Here is a 21,856-nt window from a genome sequence, read left to right on the forward strand (position 1 = left end):
CCAACCTGTCCTAAGTGGAATTCAGGATAATCTTGTCGGCTCTCCCCCCTGTATTTGGGTATGTCAATTCTGTCTTGAGCAGAAGCCTGCACCCATTCATTCCATGCTCCATCCTCCACATTGTCTCCCCATTCCCAGTGCATTTGTTTCTACTGAGTTTGTTTTTACTGAGGTTCTACTGAGTTCTTATTTTCTGAACTTCTGTCCGTTCTTGCCTGTAATCACCCTAGAGCAAGCACTCACCATCTCTGCTAGAGATTCTTAACTAGACGCCCTGCCTCTAGGTTCTGCCACGTCCACCCTTACTTCTCGCGACTGTCACAGTGACCCTTGTACAGTTAAGTTCTGACTGTGCCATTTGCCCTGGTTCCTCACTGCCTTTTGGAGGAAGCCCAGCCTCCTCAGTGTGTCCTGCGGGGACCTCCTCAGTCTGACCTCTGCTTTCAACTCCTGCCTCCTGTGTCTTCTGCCGGCCGGTCACACTTCGGCAAACTCCATGGCTCTTCTGCTCTGAGACTTTGTTTATGCTGTTCTCTCTGACCGGACTGACCTTCTGTCCTCTGTTTGTCTGGATGGCTCTTTTGCATCCTTTAAGAATTAATTCAGATTTAAATCCCCAGTCTCAGTCCTTGCTAAATCAGTCCTCCCTGCCCCTCACAAAGCTGTTCTCTTTTGTTGTTATCACATTGTTTTTGGGTTATTTGTTCATGTGTTATGTCTCATCTACCAATCTGCGAGTTATTTTGGGGTAAAGAGCCTAGTGTTCTTTATCTTACATCTCCTAGTGCCTGTGTATTAGGGCTTAATAACCATTTTTGAATTAATGTCTGAGAACATCTAGTCCAGATTTTCCTGTTTTAGATGAGAAAAAGGAGGCCTTTAGAAATTCAGTGATCTGTTTGAGGTTGCTATACTAGGTGGTGGTAGCCAAGAATCAAGGTTAGAATTCAAATTTCTCTCTTGTCATTTACATTTTATTTCCCTCCCCCGCCCCCATTCGGTGCCGTTTTCCCTAGATTAAAGATCTGATTTGGGGTCAGAGTTCCAATACTTTAAATTGCTAGATGGCCTTTGGCATGCAGAATGTAAACTCCCCAGGCCCCCTGAAATGTAGATAAAAATCTTTGATTTTCATCCTTTGGGTGTATCAAATACGAACTGTATGTGAAGGTACCTTCTGAAGATAGTACTGTGGCTAAGTAAGTAAAATAGTAATTGTTTTCAAGCAAAGTGCGTCTCTGATCAGAATTGTGATTTGGTCAGTTGCTCATTATAGACTGAGATGATCTTTGCACGGCAAACATTACATCATGACTGAAAGGTAACACAGGGTCCATATACACCAGCACTGACGCAAAGCTGGTCTACTCAAGAGTTACGGTCTCCAACATTCCGACAGTGACCGACCCAACTCCAAAGTAAAACAGTTCCTCAGCAAAGAATTTGAACATCTGTCCATATGTCTTGGGGCTTATCCTACTTTTGATCTACTTCGTTTTACTCTCAAGTGGGGGAAAGGAGAGGTCCAGCCAGGGTCCCTAGCAGCGCTTCCTAGACTCTTCCTTATTCCATGTTGCAGATTTTGGCCCACTCTGACGATAACTGTTTCCTCTCTGAAACTTTTCTGAAGTCCCTTTTTCAAAAAATAGGTCAGTCTACATTTCTTAGGCCAATTTTAAAAGTGAAGTGAAATGTTTACGCACTAACCTATTTTTCTTCTTCTCCTTGTAAGAAAGTAAGGAAATTTGGGGGCTTAAACCTACCAAAAAACTATTTTTACCTCTGAATAAATATTAGACACAGACACTTTAAATATGTAGAAAAATCACTTGGTTTCTACTAATGGCTCCACTGTGGCTGCTCATGGGGATAGAGAAATTGCTTGTGGCTTGGTTCATAGTCTTACATAACGTATAATACAACCTAGAATAACAACCCTATAAATTTAGGCTAACTCTATACTATGTAAATATAGAAGGATTACAAGAGATCAGAATAGCTTACTTTTAAAGGGTTTATCGACCATTGGAACCATACTAGACACTAAAAGGAGTATAAGATACAGTTTTCGAATGTAGGACTTTGTCATTGACTCTGGAAGACATACACAAAGAACACACAGCAATGGGAGGAGAGATGAGATCGGTTGCCAGAATGAATTTTATAGAAAATAAATGGCTGTATAAGTTGAGAGAATAGGTAAAAGTAAGCTAGGGTGACTAGGGGAGAATTTTAACAGGAGCTCTGAATGATGGGTGATATTTAAGTTTTTGGAAGAAGGGGGACATTCATAGTGAGGTTAACAACATAAGCAAGGGTATGAAGTCTGGAATTAATGAGTAGCTTATTTTGTGAATAGAAGAGGCCATATCCTAAGTAGATAGAGAATTTATGTTGGAGAAAAAACAAGATTAGATACATTGTAATCAGCTCATAAAAGGTCTTGAATACCAGTCTGATGCTTTTTAATGGAAACCAGTTGGAAACCGTTGGAGGCTTTTAAACATTTGGGTGTCCCAATTAGTATTTGATAAAAAAAGGAACCTACCTGGTCATAATAGAAGGGGTGCATCCGCAGGCAAAGCATGCTTTTCCCTCCGTGAGTCTGTCAGTCAGCAAGGTATTGTCTTGTTTTCCTTACTGTGCAGTCTCACTGCTACCATCTTAGTTCAGTTCTTCATCAGTTCCTGCCTGGACTATTTTGATAGTCTCCTAATTGATCTCTTGCCTTCACATATTCTCTTTTCTGGAGTATTTGAAAACAATGCATAGGATAGATTCATCTTCCCAAGAAAAGTTCTTTTACAAGTATCCTCTCCTTACTCAGAAAAATCCCAAATTTCTCCCTTTTTCACAAAAGGAAGATGAATTATTATTTTTTAATGTGTGTGTGTGTGTGTGTTTTAAGATTTTATCCAGAGAGAGAGAGAGAGCATGTGTGAGCAGAGGGAAAGGGAGAGAGAGAATCTTAAGCAGACTTCTCACTGGGCATGGGGTCCGACTCGGGGCTCAATTCCATGACCCTGACCTCATGACCTGAGCCTAAATCAAGAGTTGGAGTCTTAACTGACTGAGCCACCCAGGCGCCCCTATTTTTTGATGTATTATGTACCTACAATTAAACACTTGCCCAGATCATAACTGTGTTTATACTCCATATGTTTTCAGTATTCCTTTTTTCTTCTCTTATTCTGTAATGTTCCATACGTTTTCTTTTTGACATATATTGCTACATTCTGTTTGGTTGAGTTACATATGAAGTTCTTAACCTTGGTTTTGTTTTCAGTGATTTTTAAACAATTTTATGTACTTGACTGTTAGAAGATTTGGTGCTTTTTTCCCCTCCTAAATGTGGTCAGATTTTTAGGCAAACAGAAAGTTATGTCTGGTAATAGCAGCATCTCACTGTATGGAATGGATGCCTTACTTAAAAATTGATCCTACAGTGAACTAGTATAACTTCAGTCAGATTTTCCTCCTATCTGTCATTTTTATGGGTGGTACTGTATTCATTTATTTGCAGATTTTAACCGATAAACCAAGTTTAGAATGGGGAATGGAGAAAACCTTTTTAAAAATTGCTTTAAAGGGAGATCGTTTTTAGACCATTACAAAGAGTAATAATGCCGTAATTAGTCACATATTTTCTTCCTTTCATTCAGATCACACCGTAATACCACAAGACAAAAAATTTCCACAGAACTTCTCTTCTTGCCTCCTTTTTTCTGTATTATACAGCAAGTGTGCGAAAAGAAAAAGTAGAATCCTGCTTTCATGGACCAGGCTGTGGAGTCCAGAGTTTTAAATCCAGCTCCTAGGTGTGAGATCAACCCTCTACATCTCTGAAAGATTTCACCCGTTCCATGTCCTTTATAAACATACATTTATGCGTGTTCCATGTGAGGTTCCTATTAGCTAATTTCACTGTTGTAGTACTTCCTTCATTAGCATATTGTCTGTGGCCTGGTCAGATATCTGTTAGAGCCCATAGCTTCCCTAGCAGCTTCCTTGAGCTCTCTCTCACCCCCTTTCCTGACTGACGGGAAGCTAATCTATAGTTGGGTCTTTACCTTCGAAGCCTCATTTGTCGGAATATAAATTAGTGGTGGGGGTGGGGAGGGGGCTTATGTAGATCCCAGGGGAGTGATAAATTTCTAGAGTGCAATGACTGTGTATACTCATTTGAAACATTTCCTACAGCATTTGTTACAAGATCTATGTACCAGAAGGTCATCCGACTTGGAGCCAAAAGACCTGAGTTTGAGTCTTGATTCTGCTCCTTTACTGGTGGGTGACCCTGGGCAAATCACATAACTTCTCTGATCTTCATTTTTGTCATCTTTAAACATGAAGGTTAATAATGCCTACTTCTTGGGATTATTGTGAGGATTAAATGAGATGCCGTAAAAAAAATAAATTAAAAAAATAAGTGAGATGCTGTATGTGAACGCACTTTGTAAATTGTGAAATGCTATGCAAATAAAACTATTCATGTAGGATGGGAGATGCTCAGTAATTTTGCTCCGGTGAGTTAAATGGCAGCCATTCTTCTCTCTCCAGCTAAATTACATTGGACTGGGAAGGCAACTACTTGGTTGGGTTTTCTTTAAAGATCATTACAAGTTTGAGGTGGAAACTATTTGTAGCACTTTCTTGCAGTTGAGGACAGTCACTATTGCTTTGGCTAGGGGCAAAATCCCAATTTCACATAATACCAAGGACTTTGATCTGTAAGGGCTAGCTCTTGTGACTAAACCACATGAGCTAGACCCCCAAGCCATGCCCGTGGCCACCTCTGGCCAAGGAAGGAAGGATCGCTGAAGCTGTGGGGGCAGCTCTGTTGCCCTGGCCTCCGAGGCGCTGGGTGCAGACCAAATTCTTCAAACCTTCAAGCCTTGGGAAGTCAAAGCTTCCACAAGGGGATGGTCCCTGTGACTGTTGTTACCCCTTATTTTAGTCAGAAGTTGTTTTTGCTTTTTAATAAAAGTAATAAAATCCTCCAATATCTTTCTGGCTGTCCTAAGAGGATCCCTTGGTTACCTACCAGCCATTGGGGGAAATTTTTAAATTAATTTGGGTCTTCCATTAGATGATGACGTTTTTGTAAGATGGAGGATGCAGTGGGGCTTGTTCTTAGGGGAAGGAGGCAAGGACTGATCAGCTTCAGTAGCTTACATTAAATGATGTGAGGAGAAAACAGGGACCCTGACAGAGCCAACCTTCCTCCCTCCCCCCCTCCCCTTCAACTCTCCTCCTCCTCCCCTTTCTCTTCCCCTCCCTCCCTCCCACTCTCTCTCAACTTGTCATAAGTTCAACAATTAACTACCATTTCTCCAAAGATACTTACATAAAAGAACACCCTACATGTAATTATTTTCACTGGATTATTCTTAAACATTTTGCCTCGGACCCCTTCCTGGACTCTGTTTTCTAGACGCCCCAACTAACAGCCTCACACACTGAATTCTGTTTTTGAAATTTCCTACCTTGTTTACATACGATTTAAAGGAAAACAACTTGGAAACATGGGAGTTATCACAATGAATATTTAAACGTATTTTTAGGAAACCTAAGTTCTAATGGGTATTTAGAAAGTTTTTATCGAGGGTCTGTTGTGTTCTCAACATTGTACCAGGTACTGAGGGAAAAAAGAACAAAATAAGGAAGGAAACCAAGCTTCCTTTGAACGCTGCTATGTGCCAGGCCCTTTCACACATGTTCTCCCATTTAATCCTCACAGCGCTCTGAGGTGAGTATCACGTTCTCTACTTTTGAGACTGAAGGAGGTTCTGTGACTTGGTTGAGGTTGCTTATCTGGCAAATGGCAGAGTCAGGATTTTAGCCCGTGTCTCACAGAGTGCTAACCTCGAAGCCTGTGTTCATTTCATAACCCTCAGGTCTGGATTCAGTCCTGAAGTAAGTTTTACAATTAACATATTGAGAAGAGCTTGAGAAAGAGAGGGTCATCTAGAAGACCTTCTTGGAAATTGAGATTGTTTAGAGAAATAGTAGGATTTCAAAAGATGAAGTACATTCCAGGTAACAGGAATAGCATTAATTTGAAATGTTATTTCTGAGAAACTTCGGCTGAATCTCTTATTGTTGATTTAAATGAGTATGAAATCCTCAGATATGAATGAAAGCTCCAGATGGTATGTTATTTTTTTATCCCTGTATAGAGTGAAAAATATCAAAGGAGGAAGAAGGATAAATGATGGGAATAGATACGGCACTTGAAATCTGTAGCAGAATGCTGTGATCGTACCAGACACTGTGTTTTCTCAGGGTCAGAGTCAGGCACTAGGCCCCCCGTTAGCTTACCTGGCCTCGTGTGTGCCGCTCTTGAAGTAACATTGCTGTTCATTGTCTTTCCTACTAGAGTATCAGAGAATTTTACTGATGCAAAGAAATACTCCATTTTAAAATCCCATCCTGAAGGCAGTGTTTTTTCTTCAGCTAGAAAGGTTTTAAATGATAGCTTTTCACTTGGAAAAGGGTACATTATCTCTTTATCTGTTTATTAAAAAAACACAAAACCCTGACTTCTTTATAAAGGAGAGGTAAGGTGGCGTGGAGGGGAGGGGATGATGGGTGCGGGGGGGGAGGCTCTGCGCCTGCAGCCTGCGTGTGAGAAGCAGCTGTGTGGGTTTATCCACACACTTGTGTGCTCTTTTACATGGAGTTAATTATTAATGGGTCCATATAGCTCAGTCTTTCAGGTAAAAATGTACTGAGCGTGTACCACCTCACAACATGAGCCAGCCTGTGATGCTAAGGATCCCTGCACTGTTTTATCTTATTACTGATCCCAGCGTTTTCCTCCATGACACCCTTCCATCTCTGAAGGGTAAAAATAATTCTTTGTGCATACCGTTCTGACTCCCGTTCTGACTCTACTCATTTATGACCTGATTACGTTTATAGATCATTTTTGGTTAAGTTGAATGTGGATACCCACCTGATTTATGTATTTAATATTTTAACTTTTTTTTTTTTTTAGTTTCTAGAAAGGAGCTGTTTATGTGTAATTAGTTTTTTAAATTGTAGAGTAAAAACTGATTATATGCCCATCATATTTGGTGCTTTATGCCATTTTATAATTAATACAAAGAAATTAAGAGGGATTTAAGGAAGCAAGGGAAGAGAATTGACATTTTTTAAGAGCCTGCTCTGTACAAGGTGCTTTATTTATGTGATCACATTTTGTCGTGACAAGAACAACATGAAATAAAATCACCTTAAAAAAACAAACAAACAAACAAACAAACAAACGAGATAATGAAACCAAGACCTAGAGAGATTAAGAAACTTTCCCAGAGCCTCAGAGCAGATACAGAACAGAGCTGTGATTTGGACTCTGGTCCGTCCGACACCTTGCCGGAGTGCATTGAATCATATGTGGGGCTCAGAGACGACAGCTCTCTTCAGGTAATGTCTAGTCAGCCCCTCCAGAAACTCTGTGCTATGCCTAGTATTATACACACTCGGTTAAGAGCAGGCTCTCAGTGTTCTCTAGAGGTGTATTTTAAGTCACAGCAATTCTTATTTATGCTGTCGCAAGGGGACAGGCATGCAGGTGATAGCTAGGTGGCCGATCATTTGATCGGAGTTTATTATGTAACATTGGCAGGTCCCACAACTACCCCCAGGACTCCAGAGTTACGTCTTGTGTGGTGTGAGGGAAGTACGATGAAGGATCTCTCAGTCCTTTCTTGTAACATTCAGCGATTTGCCTCTCAGCAACACACAGAGATTCCTTGAGACATTCAGTCTACTGAGAAGTCACAGTAATAGTAATTACCACTTGTTGAGCACCTGTGTGCTCTGCCCTTTACCTAGTGCTGTTAATCCTGCTAACAGGTTTTCAGGCTCCATAATGTGTCTTCTTGATGGCCGGGGAAATTCAGCTCTTGGGGTTTGCCGCTGGTCGTGCACCTATGAAGCGTAGAGCTGGAAACCCCACGGCTTTGAGGTTTCGAGGCCAGTGATTTTTCCCACCCCACTGCTCACCTAAGGCATCTCAGGCCGCCTCAGGGTCATGAGGTACGAGGGTTTCCAGCAGTTCGGAAGGTGTGGGCTTTCCATGCCTCTAGACGAGTTTCTATGTCAGTATCGGGGGATCAGATCTCGTGACTGTGTTTCAGAGCTTTTGGCTCCTTCTCCTTAAGGAAACTGAAGCTCCAGGAAGAGGATTCACTAGTGTGAACATTTCAGCCTTGCTCTCATCATGCCAGAGAGGTCATAGGAGAAACACTAATTTTTAGAGGCAGAATCATCTGGACATTTAGTATGACTCATGATCATTGCCCTTACAACAAATTAGACTTGAAGGACATGTGTTTTTTGATCTCTCGGCAGTTACATGCTAAATCACTGCCTTTCTGTTTTTTTCTGCCCCATCTTTATGTTAATTTTTTAAACGCATTTATTTATTTATTTGAGCAGCGTTAAATGAGGCCCAGGGCCAGGGTGTGGGGAAGGACCTGGAAGCCTTGGAATTTAGGACCGCTATGGAGGCGTTCTTTTGGGTTGGAAATAATACACAATCGAGCAGATGCTAATGGAAAAATGAAATGCAGGGAGAGAGAAAAGAGGCTAGGGTGGCTGTGTGAGAGTTTCATGGAGGAGAGGACATTGCCCCTTTATTACAATAATGTTTCTGCCCTATAATAAGGTCTTTCATTGCTGGTTCAGCTTTTTTCATTCACTTGTTTTGTGCTCTGCTTCCTGTTACTAATTGTCAGCACAATAGTCTTCCAACTATGAAGTCTCAGTGTCCTTTTGGACCAATTTGTCATTGTCTTTCTCCCTCACCCCCCAACCCATGCTCTCAGAATCTATTACTATGGTTGCATTTTTAGACATTTTTTATGTTTTAAAATGGCAATGCTTTTGAAACATGCCAGAATAGTTTATGATAATTGAATCATCCAACCAGCAACAGTTATTGCTTCCAAAAGCTCACTGATGAAGTTTAAAGTTTCTGTCTCTATAGGATATTCTTATAAAGTAATTGAAAATTAACATGCAGTGCTCTCTTTATAGCATCATTTCATGCGCCTGGTGTCCTTTGGGCTTCACCATCGTCCTGTGGGCATTAGGCATTTTGTTAAATGGTATTATTGACGGAATTCAGAGATTCTTTGCAGTTTCTGTGCCTGTAGGAACTTACATTTTTGTTGTTTTCCCAACACTGGCTCTTGATTCTTCTAGATAGATTATTTTAAGAAATCTGCAGGGTTGGCTTAAGATTGACAAGCCCGAACAAATTCCGATATCAGACTCCAGGCATGTGTTACATGTTAATTCCTGTTCGGTTTTTAACATTTTGGCCAATAAATATTCCAAATGTGCTCTCAGCCTGGTACCAGTAATTTAATACTGACAGAGAGACATCTTGCAAATGTAATTTCTATAAAGAAATTCTGAAACAGTGTTATTCCTTGACTGTTGATCTACCACCTAGAGCTTCCCCTGTCATAGATCATGTGATCAGAGTTGATTGGTGCTTTTCCATGTAATTTTCTCACAATCAATGGCAGGTATTTTGAGGGCACAAACACTAATCAAGAAGTTTGGTCAGTTTTCTTTGAGGGAAAACGATTTCGGTACTCTCTGTATGTCACCATGTTTCTGTCAATTTAATTGCAGAAAACAAGTAAGTGTAGTGTCCAAAGCTTGTTATAAAGCAATAAAACTTAACTTCCTCTCTTGTAAGTAGCTAACAGTCCTAAAACTGTGTGACATACTCCGAAGAGCCAAGGATTTAGAGCTAGAAAGTGTGGATTAGAGACTCCGTTTTACAGTCTTCATGACTTGATGGTTTTGAACAAGCGACTTAAAAACCAGACGGACTCCATTTTCTTATTTGTGGAATGGAAATGACAAAAATACTCTGAAACGTTATTGGGAAGATTAAGTGAGAAAATAATGCATGTAAAATCTTACTGTTGTAGTGAAGCAGCTGATAATAGGCCAAAATAATGACTTAGTACTTAATCCTTTAAAAAGAATAAATTTTGGAGAAATGTGTAGTGGAAAGCAAAGTTTCCCTACTGACCTAAAGTGGGAAGAGATTGAAGATGAGATTTTTTTTTTTTAATTCTGCTGGAGATGAATGAACTGATTATTCCGAAGTATGCTCTTCATTTGCAGTGTGATGCACCCACCACTTATACCTGAGTTTGAAATGGAGTGTTTTTGTGCTACAGTAAGACCCAGAGGCCAAGATTTTTATGGTAGCGATTGAAACCTTTTAAAGTCAGGATAACTTATTTGTAGTCAGAATTCTCGAATGGAAACGGAGAGATATCGGTCTTCTCCTTAAAGTTACAAGAAGTTAGAGAGTTTTCCAGATAGGTCAGATATAATAACGACTCTTTGATGACTTCTATATGTGTTTTTAATGAAATTAATAAGATTGTTGGTTTATAATCTTCCAAAATTCACTGAGTTGTTTTTTGGAGAGTCCTGTGATTTACTCTGAATAGATAGGCCTACCTTTTAATTTTTTTCCAAGGGAAAAATCCTTTTTAACTATTCTATAATCTAAACCTAATCCTTTCTCTAGGGAAAGAAAGCTCTCTCGTAAGTGTTAGAGCTGCAGCTGTACGATCAGGGATTTGAGTAGGCTTTCAATACTTCTCTTCAAATGAAGTTACCAGGATTTGTTTATACATACAGGTAAAGTGAACTGTACAATTAGATTTTGAAGAAATAAGTAAGATTGGGTCTGGGGAGGGATCATAAAGTAAATTGTGTTTCTAAAGGCATGTGAACTTGAAAATATTGAGATTCTTTTACAAGAGAAAGAGGATTAGTTGTGATAAACTGTTGCATCAGAAATGTTTTCTGAAGCTTTGTTTGTTTGAATTCTGGCTGTGATGAATAAAACAGAACAATTAGAAGTACCCTATCCCCTGAAGCTTTTACAATATAGTTGAGGAGATGCACATGAAGCAGTCTATACATAACAGTGTGTGATCGGGTACCAGCATGTGGAATATGAATGTTAAGTGCACTAGATCTTCAGGAGTAGAGAGTAAGGACTGGGATCATTAGAGATTTTCAGGGAGCAGAATCTAGGTAGAAGGGAAGAAAAATGTTTCAAGTGAGGGAAGCAGTGTGAATTAAATCCTGAAGTTAGGAATACTCAGGGAGATTTTTAAAAATCAAACAAAAGCAGAAGCAGACCCATCAATACAGAGCACAAACTGATGGTTGCCAGAGGGGGCGGGTGGGGGGAATGGACAAAATGGGAGAAGGGGAGTGGGACGTACAGGCTTCCAGCTGTGGAATGAGTAAGTCGCAGACTACAGGGTACAGCACAGGGCATATATAGTCAGTGGTATTGTGATAGCGTTGTACAGTGACGGATGGAAGCTACACCTTTGGGGAGCCCAGCGTAACGTACAGAGTTGTTGAATCACTGCGTTGTACCCTGAAAAAAAAAAAAAAGAAGAATCAGGGAATGTTTAAGGGACAGTGAAGATAGATAGATAGAATCAGGAGAGAGTACTCACTGTTGTTTTTAGACTCCACACGTGATGCCATACAGGATTTGTCTCTCTCTCTCTCTCCCTGGTTTATTTCACTTAGTGTAATGCCCTCCAATGTCACCCATGTTCATCCATGAAATTGCGGATTTTTTTTTTTTAATATATCACATTTTCATTATCCATTCATCCATCATAGGGAAGTTGGGTTGTTTCCGTAAGTTGGCTGCTGTAAATCATGCTGTAATGAACAGATTTAAATTTTTTGGCTATATAACCAGGAATGGGATTGCTGGTTCATATGGTAGTTCAATTTTTAATTTTTTTAGGAACCATCATACAGTTGTCCATAATGGCTGTACCAATTTCTCTTCCCACCAATAGTGTATAAAGGTTCACTTTCCTTCACAACTTCAGCAACATTTGTTATTTCTTGTCTTTTTGATTCTAGTCATTCTGACAGGTGTGAGGTGATATCTCATTGTGGTTTTGGTTTGCATTCCCCTGATGATGAGTGATGTTGAGCATCTTCTTATGTCTCTGTTGGCCATCTGGATGTCTTCTTTGAAAAAATGTTTATTCACCTCTTCTGCCCATTTTTTAAATCAGGTTATTTGTTTGTTTGTGTTGAAATATTTTCTCCCATTCAGTAGGTTGCCTTTTTGTTTTGTGGATGATTTGCTTTGCTGTGCAGAAGCTTTTAATTTTGGTATAGTCCCAATAGGTTAATTTGGCTTTTGTTTCCCTTGCCTCAGGAGACCTATCTAGAAAAATGTTTCTACTGCTGATGTCAGGGAAATTCCTGCCTGTGTTCTTTTCTAGGATTTTTATGGTTTCAGGTCTCACATTTAGGTCTTTAATCCATCTTATTTTTGTGCATGGTGTAAGAAAGTGGTCCAGTTTCATCCTTTTGCATGTAGCTGTCCAGTTTTCCCAACACCATTGTTGAAGAGACTGTCTTTTCCCCCATTGGATATTCTAGCATCCTTTGTTATAGATAAAATGACAAAATAAGTGTGGGTTTATTTCTGGGGTCTCTGTTCCATTGATTTATGTGTCTGTTTTTTTGCTGGTACTATACTGTTTGCATGACTACAGCTTTGTTCTTTTTCAAGATTGCTTTGGCTACTTGGGGTCTTTTGTGGGTCCATATAAATTTTAGGATTATTTGTTCTAGTTCTGTGAAAACTGCTGTTGATATTTTGATAGGGATTGTGTTAAATCTGTAGACTGCTTCATGTGCATCTCCTCAACTATATTGTAAAATATGACTTCCTGTTCCTTCCAGCTGGATCACTCTTCCCACAGATGGCTGCCTGGTGCCTCCTTTTACTTTGGGTAGTATGGACTTTGGGTAGTATGGAGCTTTGGGTAGTATGGACATTTTAACAATATTTGTTTTTCCAATCCATGGTCATGGAATCTTTTTTCATTTATTTGTGTTGTCTCCAATTTCTTCAATGTTTTGTAGTTTTTGGAGTACAGGTCTTTCACCTCCTTTGTAAGTTAAGTTTATTCCTAGATATTTCACTCTTTTTGCTGCAGTTGTAAAGGGGATTTTTTGTTGATTTCTTTCTCTGCTACTTCATTTTTTAAAAAAGATTTATTTCTTTATTTTAGAGAGAGAGGGAGCACGAGTGGGAGGGGCAGAGGGAGAGGGAGAGAGAATCTGAAGCAGACTCCACACAGCGTGGAGCCCAACATGGGGCTCAATCTCATGACCCTGAGATGATGACCTGAGACCCTGAGACAAAACTAAGAATTGGACACTTAACCGACTGCGCCACCCAGGTGCAGGTGCCCCTGCTACTTCATTATTAGTGTGCAGAAATGCAACAGATTTCCACATATTTTATATTCTGTGACTTTATTGAATTCATTTATCAACTCTAGTAGTTTTTTTGGTGGGGTACTCATTGTTTTTATGGCAAGGAATAAAGTTTTAAAAAGATTCCGGCTTGCTTATGAGTAGCTTTAAAAGTCAGACTAATGGAGTTGAGCTTTCTCTTGCAGAGACTAGTAGATTTTTGAGAAGGAGAATGACCTGTGGAATAAGAATTTGAGTAAGACTAATCAGACCAGTAATAGGTGGGACACACTGGATGGGGAGGAGGGTGGGCAAAGGGAGACCGTCTGGGAGGCCATTTCAGGGATCCAGATTTTGGTAATTAGTGTCTGGTTGGCTGTCACCGGGGGAAAGAGACATTTATGAAAGAATTGTTAAGATGAATGTTGCTGGCTTAGCTATGGGTTGGAAGAGAGTCAAGGATGACTGACGATGTGTTTCTTGGGTGATTAGGAAAATGATACAGAAATAAATTGAGTAGAAACACTGTCAATGTGGTAATTTTCAGTTTGAAGGATAAAAAACGGAAACAAGAAATGAAGCCCGTTTAGGTATGTTGAGAATCAGGTAATAGTAGGGCCTCAGGAGAGAGATGTCAGCTTTGCCACATGGACGGTTCAGGTTTGAGAATCATCAGACATTGGGTGACATTTGAGGCAAAGCCCCACGAGAGCCTCCCCAGCATTACATCCGCAGCCCTTACCAGGTCATTAAAGATCTTCCTAACCTCATTTCCTACCGTGTCCTAAATTTACCTTTTCTTCCAGCCACCCTGGACTCCTTGCTGTTTCTCAGACACATCTGTGGGCTCCTTCCAGCCGTGGGTCTTTGCACTTCCTGTTCCTTCCAGCTGGATCACTCTTCCCACAGATGGCTGCCTGGTGCCTCCTTTTACTAAAGGAAGCCCTTTCTAACACGTCCTTCTAAAGTAGTACCACCTCCCTGTCATTTCAACTTGTTGCCCTGCTTCGTTTCTCTTTGTAATCCTTATAAGCACCGGCTCTCTTATAAATTAGTTGTTTTGCTTGGTTATTGCTTGACCACTCCTCCGCTCCATAAAATCCAAGTGTGAAAAATAGGGACTTCGTTTTGTTCACCCCTCTACCCCCAGGGCCTAGCTTGTTGCCTGGCATGCTGTGGGCACACAATAAATATTAATGAATGTCTGAATTTATTAAGGACAAAATTATCAGGAAAGAAAAGTTTAACACAAAGCCCTGAGCCTAAGGGAGCAGCTCAGTTGGGAGAAGAGATCCTAAGAAAGAATACTCGGAAGTGGTCAGAGAGATGGACACAAAGCTGGGCAAGTCGGTGTCCTGGGGCCACGGGGGTGGGGGAGACCTGAAGGAAGGGGGCCAAGAACATCAGGTGCAGCAAAGAAATGAAAACAAGAACAAGGAGAAGATATCTGATGAGGGGATTTTAGGAGAGACCCTAACCACAGCCTTGCTGATGGTTAGGGAGAGGTGACAGACAAAGGCCACGACTGTAGTGTGTGGTTTTGATTAGCAGGGGCAGTTAGGGGAGGGAAAGCACACCTCTTGGTCTGTGTGTATGTTTATGGTTCACTCACCTTGGTGTGCGCTGGTAAGTGCTGATGAGGGGGTGTGACTAGAGATTGTCCCATTGATACAGATAGAAGTGCAAGGCATTTAGGTTATAAATGAGAGTCCAATACTAAAGAAGCTGATTAGTCCAGCAATGATTCCTATAAACTTTTAAATGCCCAGTGAAATATTCTGAAGTTTCAATTGCATTAAATAAGTTTAAGTAACTAGAAGTGGTTTCGTTTTCGACATTCTCCTGTCTATTTTATATTTTAAAAAATAATTTCCTTTTCCACTGTCAGCCATTTAAGCCTTTGGTAGTTTATTTTGGTACATGCTTTGAGGAAAGAATCTAATATTATCCTGGAGGGGTTTCTATTTTTGACTTTTTATGATGGGAAATGTCAGACATACAGATCAATGGAATAGCTGCTTGGACTCCTGTGTCCATTACCTAGACTTAACAGTTATCGTTTTACCAGACTTACATTATCATTTTATTAAAATATTTAATGTAAGTTAGGATATTAGGACATTTATCCCTGAATCCTTGAGTACAGATCTCTGTAAACAATAAGGAATTTCCCTCACATAATTACAGTACCGCTATCTACCTAATAAAACTTAGAAATCTTTAATATTATCTAATAAAAAAATTCGTATTCAGGTTTCCCCAGTTGTCACCTAAAATATCTTCAACAGCTGGCTTGTTTAAAGCAGAACACATTAAGGACCACACGGTGTATTTGATGGGCATGTCTCTTAAGCCTCTACTGGGCTGGAAGAGTTCTGTGTCCTCTACCAACACCCCCACTTCGGTTACATTCACTTCATAAAGAGACAAGGCTGTGTGACCTGTGGAAGGTCCCCTCTTCTGGAAAGCTCTGCTGATTGCTTCAATGAAGTGTCATTTCACTAGTTACATGACTAAATTTGTCCTATTTTCTCTCGTTATGTTTATTCATTTAAGACCGGCTGTGTTCGGCACAGGACTAGGTAATCAAAGATCATGGACTTTGTCCTTAGAGAAGTTGGAATCTAATATACATTTTGTCAAATTCTTTTAAAATTCTGCTATTAAATCCCACTTTCATCATATTCTAAATCTAAATTAGTTTTTCTTGTTTAGTTAAAACTGGTGCTTACGATTATTTTTCAGATTTTAACACCGTACCCAATAGCAAGCTATGTTAAAATGGTTAGATGTCATCCTGTTTACATCTGATAATCCACTTCTATTTGTTTTGTGGGTTATTATAACAAACTACCTACTGTGATATCTGAATATAGTAGGGCTCTGTGCCACTGTTCAATAGGATGTTAAAAACCTTCATTTACTGAAATGAAAAATTCACAACATATGAAATGAGCAGAGCACTTACCTAATATGTCCCATATGTTATGGTCTCTCTCTCTCTTTTTTTTTAAGATTTATTTATTTATTTTGGAAAGAGAAAGACAGAGACAGCATGAGTGGGAAGCACAGAGGGAGAGAGAATCTCAAGCAGACTCCCCACTGAGCACAGAGCCTGATGCAGGGCTCGATCCTAGGACCTTGAAATCATGACCTGAGCTGAAACCAAGAGTCAGATGCTTAACTGACTGAGCCACCCAGGTGCCCCTGGTCTCATTGTTACTTAAAAAAAACTGCTTAGAAAAGATCGGAAAGAATATACATTAGAACATTAACAAGGTTTATGCCTGTGTGGTAGGATGATGGTTAATTTTCTTTTAGTTTTAGCTATCCCTGTTTATGACTTTTTCTACAGTAAGCATAGATGATTTGTACAATGAGAATAAATAAAGCAATGAGTTCAAAAACCAGCTTGGCCACAGAACATTGTGAATGTACATAATGCCATAGAATTGTACATTTGAAAAGGGTTAAAGTAAATTTTATGTTTTGTGCTTTGTTGTTGTTGTTTACCACAATTAAAAAAAAAGAAAAAAGAGTCCATGGCTATTATACTGCAGAAAACAAAACCAAAAAGCAACTTGCCTGGTCATATGTTTTGAGTCCCCTGGATGTTTGCATGCCTCTTGTAACTCTTGTTAGTAAATAAATGCCTTATGTCGTTTTGTATCTTAATTATTGTCCCACAGTGACCATAGTATATTTTTACTTGAAATTTCAAGTATGCAGAGTGTGGGCAGAAAGCAGTTATTCCAGAGGACCCTGGATGTGTTCCCTTTGTTTGTTTAATTAGAGGCAGGATTTGGTGGACAAGACAAGATGGAGAAACGCTGATGGGAAACATGTTGGCTCTGAAAGTCTACTTCCGGTAAATGGTGGTATCTGTGGTGATCATATTCATTAAAGAAAAATGTATCAGGAGAGGTTCACTTTAATATGTCATGATTTCAGTCCACAAATAGTATCCCATGTTAAAACCAGAGTAATGAAGTTTATGGTAATTAAAATGTTAGAATTTGAAGTGTGTATCATAAAGTGAAAAACATCTTCTAGAGTGCAGTATAGTGTTAGTAAGCCAATCTTACTCCACTCATTTAAAGAACTTGTTGTGTTATGAAATACAATGTAAGAACGTCTTGGATTTCTGTCCTATCTCCTTAGATGGAGAAGGCTATGTTGACTCTGGGTTAATAGGGAGATATTTCATACAGAAACTGCTAGAAACATGGAGCTGGATCAGTGCAAGTTTGGCGATTACTTTTCACATCATCAATAATTGAAAAATCTTACTAGCTTTATTGGTATTGCAGGGTGTGAGACCCAGCAGCAAGAGCACCCAGAGGTTTTGTTGCCTTCCTACTACCTACTTCTTTCCCTTCTGCTCTTCATTCTCAGTCACCTTCCCTCTACATGCCTACTTGGAGAAACAGGAAGTACCCAGGTCCGGATCCTGCTAGGGGATAATCCTCATACCTGTCCATCCTTAGGCTGTGTTCAGAGCCAGGGGCAAACACATTGGGGCTCTCTCAGGTGAAAAATGTCCTGGATTTCTTTGTAGGGAAGGTATGGGGAGGTGTAGAAGATGGAGCAGACGGTCCCATCCCTTGGACAGATGGCTACTGAGTCTTTAAGACACTTTCCTAGCAGTTTATTCTCTCCAGAAGAGCATGGAATTTGGATTCAGGTAGACCTGAGGGTAGATCCCTATACAGTTTCTTGCAAACTGTGTGTTTTGGGGCAAGTTGTTTGGCTAGTCTCAGTTCATTCATTTATGGAACGGAGGACAAGAACACCTCGTAGGCTTGTCCTCTGGATGAAATGGGGGACACTGAGGACCCATCAGTGCCTGTGGGGCCTGGCACATAGTGATCACAGAACAGATATCCTCCATGGGACCCGCTCTTTACCAGTGCACCTGCCACACTCCTCGCTCTCTCTGGACTGAATGAATCTCTTTAGGACTGATGTGTTGAGTCTTAATTACACCCTATGCTTTTGTACTCCCAGATAGTAAAAACTTTAAACAAAAGGAAGAAATGCTTTCTGGCCCCTTTAAAGAATATCCACAATAGTATTATATCTGGGGGCTCAAAAATACACTCTCGGTATAATCATTATAACTGACAGCGTTATTTCATTATGTGATTTAATTATAAATAGAGTCTTATGCCTTTGTTTTTCACATTGAATATTAGTAGAACTTATTTTTAAAAGAAAGAAATTAGCATTTAAAGGGTTCTAGAGGTTGAAATAAAATCTAATATTTTTAATAAATTCTGAACAGGTGATATAAAAATTCTTTTCGGCATGTATTTTTTTGATCTGGCGTGTTACCGTCCCTCTAATTGGCCTCCAGTTTACAAAGTAATTACAGCTTCAAATAAACTTGGTCGTCTGTGGTTCAGAATGTGTAAAAATAAGCAGAACACTTGAAATTTAGCTTGTAGTTTAACTTGCTCAGGTGAGTTTATTATAACTAATTCAAGTACCAGTGTAACAAATACTTTGCTGGAAAGTATTATGGGCTGTGATATAATAAAAGTTAGCTACCTGGCATTTTATATAAGAACACATGCTTTTTTCTTGTGTGTTAAATAGTTCCAGAAATTCTAGCTAATTATTCGAGTAATAGCTTTTCAGAATTGTTATTTGAAGCTTCTGCTTTGGGTTTTAAAATTTTAATGTGGCCCAGCTTGAATTGAGAACGTTTACATAATTAAAAGGAAAATATTCTTCTAAAGAAATATTGGCTAATCTGTTTATTAGCTACCATTCCCTTTAAGAAGAAGAGTGGATGGAACTGGAGGGTATTAATGCTGAGTGAAGTAGGTCAGAGAAAGACAATTATCATATGGTTTCACTCATATGTGGAAAATAAGAAACAGCACAGAAGATCATAGGGGAAGGGAGGGAAAACTGAATGGGAAGTCGTCAGAGAGGGAGACAAACCATGAGAGACTCTCGACTCTAGGAAACAAACTGAGGGTTGCTGGAGGGGAGGTGGGGGAGGATGGGGTAACTGGGCGATGGGCATTAAGGAGGGCATGTGATGTGATGAGCACTGGATGTTATATGCAACTCATGAATTATTGAACACTACATCTGAAACTAATATATGTTGGCTAATTGAATTTAAATTTTTTAAAAAAAGTAATATTGGGAAAAAAAAAAAAGTAAGAGTCTCCTGTAAGAATGGGAGTTCAAACATGAACCATGTTCTGAAAACTTCCATATTTTTCTTCATTTTAGGGGGAGCTATAGGATGTGTTCATGATTTTATATTATGGCTAGCATAAAAGAACCCAAAGTTTTTCTGTTTCCTGGCCCACTTGTTCAAACATGGTGATTTAAAGTGTCAAGTGTTCTGAATTCAGATTCAGCTCTTTAACTACATTTGTTTCTGTTTTCTGTACAGCAGTAAACCCTGGGACTTGGTGGTGGAGTGTCCTCTTCTCTTGGTACTGACCCAAATACCACTTAAATATGTTGAGTCAGTTTTGGTAGCTGCTCGTCTCTTTTATCGTCTCAATTTAGTGTTATTTAGAAATAGGATTCATTTATAGAGTATATCAAAAAATATACAGGCTTATTTCTATTTTACTGCTTGTTCATAGTAACATTTTTGTTCAACTAGGCTTCAGAAGGACCTGATTGAAACCTGCTCATCTTTGAAGTGTCTGTCCTCCGTTCTTTACATTAAATGCCACTCAGTCACTTCTCATGAAGTATTAATGGTGTCCCCTCACGTGCTGTCACGTCACACACGCTGTGGGGGAGTGTGGGGCCCATAATTCCTAATTTCTACTAGGACATCACGTTAACCTGGATTAAACCCTGGCCAGAAACTTAATAGGAGTTTTGTGAAGAAGGAACTATATTGGAAGAACAGTGGTCTTCAAAGAGAATCGGATTGAGTCTGTGCTTTATAGGGACAGATGTAAACCATGCCTACTTATAGTGTTGGTATTTTAAAACTTTCAGATTTCAAACAAGAATATAAATTGGCATTCTGTATTTGGTATTTTTTAACATTCAGGTCTCAAAAGGTGTGTAACATTGCTGTACAATATCTCACTGTGAAACAATAGATTTTATGACCTGTCAAATCTACCACCTTTTCATTATCTTACACACCACCAGGTTCTCGTTTTCCTCCTTACCCAGTTTAAATTCATCAGTTGATTCAACCAAGATGTCTTGCATCCTCTCTTCTCTTTCTTGCTTTGCCAAACTTACTTGGTTAAATTACAGCTTTGCTGAAATCCAGTTCTCTGTGCCCCACCTGCACCCATGTAGCTGAATGTATCTGGGGAAAATACACAACCATGATCCTTGGCACTAGCTTGAATTCTTGATCATTCCATTCCAGTGGGTTCCTGATGCTGCCCCGCTGTCATGTTATATTTCCCTAGTCTGTTTGCTCTTTCATTCTCCTAGAAGGCTATTGGAGACTTTCTTCACAAAGCACTGGTGCATCTTCTTCCAACCTGATTCTTAAAGATGGCTTTACACCCTAATTCACTGAGAACAATAGGAGCAACAAAATCATTTCTATCAGCTCCTGCTTGCCATGTATACCCTTGACTGCATTTGGGCCCTTTTGTCTCCATGTCTTGTTCTGTCACTAAACTGCCTGTACTCCTGACTAGAGCCAGCCCTCTACTTGTCCAGCAGATCCCATCCTTTCTTGACTGCATAAAGAAGTTGCTCCAGAAGTTTACTCCTCTTTCTTATGTCATCAAAATTACCTTCTTGTTGGATTAGTACTATCAGAATTCATCCATTTGGACAATATTCATTCATTAAGTGTCTGCTATCAGGAAAAATAGACACCGTTGGGGTGCCTGGTTGGCTTGGTCGGTGAAGTGTCTGCCTTTGGCCCAGGTCATGATCCCAGGGTCCTGGGATCGAGTCCCACATCGGGCTCCCCGCTCAGCGGGAAGCCTGCTTCTCCCTCTCCCTCTGCCGCTCCCCCTGCTTGTACTCTCTCTCTCTCTCTGTCAAATAAATAAATAAAATCTTTTAAAAAAAATAGACACTGTTTAGGCACAGATGGGCACAGTTCTTAGTGCTAAGAATATATCAGTGGAGCTTACATTCTTGTTGAGGAGACAGGAAGCAAAAAAGATACTAAGTTAGTCATTTCATGTGTTTGAAGATAACATGGTATGAAATAAAAAGTAGAGCAGGTAAGAGGGGTGGGGGAGTCTGGATGAGGGGTGCAGATCACAGAATTTAGTAGCACGGTCAAGGTAGGCGTCCATGAAAAGGTGAGGTCTGATCTGAGACTTGAAGGTGGTGAGGCGTTATCTGTGGGCTGTGTGAGGGGACAGAGTGCTGGGAGAGGAGGTGCAGGACGTATTCGAGGAAACGCAGGGAAGTGGGTGGGCTGCAGAGGGGCCTGAGAGAGAATACTAACTAGGTGAGGAGGTCAGGAACTTAAGTGGAGTGGATGGGAGCCCCAGATCACATAGAGGCCCTGTTGATCATTGGAAGGCCTTTGTTTTCTATTCTTAGTGAATTGGAAACACTGCAGGATGTATATATTTTTTTT

The 21,856-nt window shown here is 39.9% G+C and overlaps 1 protein-coding gene across 5 annotated transcripts in view; it reads left to right on the top strand.

The window, feature by feature from the left end:
• The window catches only part of AKT3 (AKT serine/threonine kinase 3), a 303,411-nt gene that overhangs the window by 127,172 nt on the left and 154,383 nt on the right, over window positions 1-21,856 (top strand). The window lies entirely within an intron of this gene.

This window comes from Phoca vitulina, unplaced genomic scaffold, assembly GCF_004348235.1.
Source record: "Phoca vitulina isolate PV1807 unplaced genomic scaffold, GSC_HSeal_1.0 scaffold54, whole genome shotgun sequence".
NCBI lineage: Eukaryota > Metazoa > Chordata > Mammalia > Carnivora > Phocidae > Phoca > Phoca vitulina.